The sequence below is a fragment of the Lactuca virosa genome, chromosome 1 (assembly GCF_052849685.1).
Source record: "Lactuca virosa cultivar CGN04683 chromosome 1, Lactuca_virosa_CGN04683_v6, whole genome shotgun sequence".
In the NCBI taxonomy this organism is placed as follows: Eukaryota; Viridiplantae; Streptophyta; class Magnoliopsida; order Asterales; family Asteraceae; genus Lactuca; species Lactuca virosa.
Window position 1 is genome coordinate 64,647,332 of NC_136426.1, and position 4,661 is coordinate 64,651,992.

At 36.2% G+C, this 4,661-nt stretch overlaps 1 pseudogene; it reads right to left on the minus strand.

The window, feature by feature from the left end:
- Window positions 1-326: 326 nt before the first annotated feature.
- Window positions 327-1,740, minus strand: LOC145114470 (uncharacterized; annotated as a pseudogene).
- Between the last annotated feature and the right edge of the window lie 2,921 nt (window positions 1,741-4,661).

Here is a 4,661-nt window from a genome sequence, read left to right on the forward strand (position 1 = left end):
TTGGAAATCGATTTAGTATGTCTCAAACGTTCAACCCTTGGTTTTAAATAGCGTAAAGCGCCTCAAAGCGCTTTGGGCTTTGGGAGCAAAAGCGCTAAGCGAAAGCGCTAAGCGAAAGCGCCCGCTTAGAGCACACGAAGCGCCCGTTATTAAAAAAAATATGGAAATTATATATAAATACTTAAAAAAAAACCTATACTGCATATTTCATAAGGCATCAATTTCAAAAGTCAAAAGTCAATTTCAAAAGTTAAAAGTAGCATCAAGCATGGTGATAAAAAAAGGCGGAACTTAAGTCCTAAATTCCTAATCCTTAATCATAAAAACTAAAAATACGCGAAACGGTCATCATCGTTGTCAACTTGGACAACACCATCTCCTCCACAATCACTTCCGATATCCTCTTCCACCTCTTCATCCACCAAACGAAATCCAGATCGTTGACTAGATTCTGGAGCTTTTCCCTTATCAATACCCGATGAACCGACTCCATCATTTTGCACTCCCGATCTAGTTAGATAACTAGGCTCATAAGCACCTGATGCGTGAGCTACATCTCTCCAAGTAAGATCTTCACCATTAAATACTATATCATCATCATTCTCCTCTTCAAGTCTTCCCATCAACCACTCGTTACTTTCATCAATCTCTTGTAAAAGAATAGGATCCTTCTCCCTATATTTAACTCGACGGTCTAAGGCACGATTGAATTTGACAAACACCATGTCATTTAATATAGACTGTGTCAACCTATTTCATTTCTTCGTATGAAGCTACAAGAATGAAAATAATTAAAGTAAGAAAAATCATGAAAATAACTAAAATAAGAAAAAACATATTATCATTTAGGAAAACAATTTTTTTCTAAATAGATACAAAAAAATTTACGTGTTGAAAAACACTCCAGTTTCTCTCACAACTTGTAGCACTACAAGTTAGACCGAGGACCCGTATGGCAAAGTTTTTAAGATTAGGCACCGAAGATCCATATGATGCCCACCAATCAGCTAATAATAAAAAGTTAAAAACAAACTCAGAAAATTAGAATAGAAATTACCAAAAAAAAAGTTGGTTAAGAACTTAAAATAGCATTTTTTTACCTGGTGCATTTGTTTTCCTATGCCTAATAGCCATGGGATGACCGCATAGTCCTTCTGCATTCCGGTATTTATCTAATTCTGCAGAAATATTGTCTTGAACTTCCTGGTCTGGAACAAGTCTCATAATGCAACCATATAAACCTTGTTCCACTTCTTCACAAGCTACCCCAACAATATCCTTATAAAATATCCCCGAGTTCAAAAAATGTCCTGCTGCATGTAGAGGTTTATGCAGTTGACATTCCCACCTTTGATCAATGATTTGAAAAGTTGTCTTGTAGTCATCCGCATTGGAAAAACTATCATGAATAACTTCTTTAGCCCTATCCATAGCCTCATAAATGTAGCCCATTGCTGGATACTTTTCTCCATCAACTAACCTAAGAACTTTGACTAGAGGGCTGGTTAACTTGAGAGCATACAAAACATTCCTCCAAAATGAATCTTGCATAAAGTAGGTTTTTACTTTTTTTTGCAATCGAATCTTTGCTTGACCACTTTGCCTTTTCCCACTCTACAGAAATCACCATATTCTTCAGGTTGTTTCTTTGTCTGTGGACTTGGGCAAGTGTGATAAAAGATGCGGCAAAGTAGTTATAGATGGCCTATGAAAGTTTCTTTCTTTGGTGAACTTTCTCATCAAGTTCACAACATGAACATAACTATATATATAGCCAATTGCTAACATGGCCTTCTTTATTGCAATTTTCACCTTAGGAACCTTGTTGGATATTTAGTATTGCGTCTTTATTGGTTTTTTGTATAGTCTATTTTGTATCCGGGTTGGGAATGTCCACCCGTCATTTACTTTTAGGGTTTTACTATTTAAGATGCATGTATGCATCGTATATTAGTTGATTATGTCATTGTAAACCCTACATAGCCTCTACAGTAGCAGTTCTTTATCGAGCTCTTCTGAGGCTGTGACTTTTAATCATTCGACACATTCTTAATTCATATTCTGTGTTTGATTGCTTTTTCCTGTTTGAATCTATTCGATCTTTAGAGTTTTAATCTCAACAATTGGTATCAGAGCAGGAGACTGTGTAATCTATACGCATCTCTTCTGTTAAAAGAGTTTTTAGGGTTTCTGCTATTATTGAATCTGGTTTAGCCGTCATCATTGTTATTGACGCTGATCTTTGATCTTTATATTACCCAAAAACAATTTTAGTTTACACATCTGATTCATACATGTTTTAATCGATCTTTAAACATGTCAGACGACTCTCACGTTAACTCCATAAATCTTTCAAGCAGCATTGGATCAACAACCAGAATCCCTATTCTTTTCCCCAATGATTATGAAGTGTGGGCGTTGCACTTTGACGATTACGTCCTAGGGCTTGAAGACCATGGCTTTCTGATATGGGAAGTCATTACTTTCCAGACGTTTGCTCATACAGGAACAAGAAGAGAAATTAAAACTCACGCCGACTACAACAAGCTTATTCTTGATGTTAAAGAAATACCACAAGATGAGAAGGATAAGCTGATAAGCAACGTTAAAGTGATGAGGATCATCAGGTTTGCTTTGCCACCAGATACTTTTCGTTTGGTGAGTTCATGCGACAAAACAAAAGCCATCTGGTATAGGCTCAAGGAACTATACTCAAGTGATGCTGATCTTGAGCATTCTACTCAAACTCTACTACTTTCAGAGTTTGGAGCCTTTGTACAAAAGCCTGAAGAGAGTCTAGATGAAAATTTCAATCACTATAATCATCTTTCTCAGTAGGATGATGAAGCACAAGATTGGACGTGAACTAATTGAGCAAAAAGTCACGTTCATGAACGGGCTAAGATCTGAATGGAAGGCTATAGTTTCTACCGTAAAAGCACATGAGCAGTTCAAGAACAACACGTTAGCAAAGCTTGTTGGAATACTAAGGTCACATGAAGATGAAGTGATGAAAGAAGCGAAGTTAGTTTCTGGGATGGGATCACTGGCCCTTGTTGCGAAGGGTAAAAAGGTTGTAGATGATGATGATTCGGAATCTGATCTCTCTGATTGTGAACTATCTAAGGAAGCATTTGTCACACCCCGAATCCAGAATGGCGGAATCGTTCCGGGGTGGAGGACGTCATGTTTAGCATCACAACCAGTGTATAATAGCAATCATAGTAAACACAACCAAACATTCCATACATGAAGATTAAATAAGTTTACATCAGTTTTAAATTTGATTCGAATACATCAAAAGTATAAGGACAAAATCGTATTCGCTCCGACTTCTTCACAATGCTCGGAAGGTACCTATCTACTGATTCGCTGAGAATACAAGCAGTTTAAAAGACTATCAACATAAAGCTGGTGAGTTCATAAGCATTTAGTTTTAGAGAAAAACGTTCTTTGATCCTTTTTGAAAAAGTGTTCCTCAAGAAAATCCCATATTTTCTTATGAAAAGTATGTTTGCAAACCCATTCCTTCCATGACTTCCCGGTTCATACTTGGTACGCACAATCCAAGGAGTCATGGAATGAATGTGAATATCCGTTAGTAGAGTAGTAAACTATCAGTTTTAGAAATGCCGATGTTATCCTGGGAAAATCCTATATTTTCCCTAAAAACAAGTTATCCGTCCTAGAGGTAGAGATGCAAGTTTAGAAATCCCTGATTACTATCAGTATATAAGAAAGTAGTTTTATTACTTAAAATAAAACAATTGAAGAGTAGAGTCCGTAAACCAAAGTTAGTTTATACTTATTTGTGAGTCGTATAACCATGCTTGATATGACCTAGAAACCTTTATAACGTTCTTTAGGCGTTAAGCTAAATCACATTTGTCCACCACATGCATGCCTGCCTAACTGTAGCTAGCAATTCTGGTGTGGGATTGTCAGTCCCGAATAGATCTATTCACAAATCTCACGATCTCCCTCCAGGAGACTTTGGTTATACTGAGATAGGATTTAGCCCTATATACCTAAGGGTACAGTATTGAAGTAGAGCCTCACAATTCTGTATAATCTAATTTACGATCTAGAAACAGTATAAAACAATAATTATCCTTGATTAATTGTACTTTATACTCCTGAGAAAATATATAACATAAACTAAATCTGCCATAGTTTATATATATTCATCCATGAAATTTGATTTGGTAAAAACTGCTTAGAGGGTTATCCCAAACTATACCCATTATAGTTTATTAGAATTGTTATGGAAAATGCTTTGTAAAAACCTTTCTGAAAGCTATGAAGTTAGAATTGCAAAATAAAAGTTTCCCTTATGCTCAACATATTACAAAAAGGGATAAAATATCTGAATATGTTATTAAACGTGGAAATCGTTGGACTGTATTAATAAGTTAAAACTTAATAAAATACTTTGAGTTTGGCTTGTATTCCCCCCACCCCCCCTGAAAACATTAAAAACACGGAAAATATAGGGGTATGAACTCACCTCGGGCGATTTGAATGAAGGATCGATACGGAAAGCTGTATGTTCAAGTGAAGCCTTGAACATGATTTGATCCTAATTAACATGTAATGACACATAAAGGAGTCAAATGAAGGTATTTCACCACTAGATGTGATGGAGAACCACTATAGGGAGT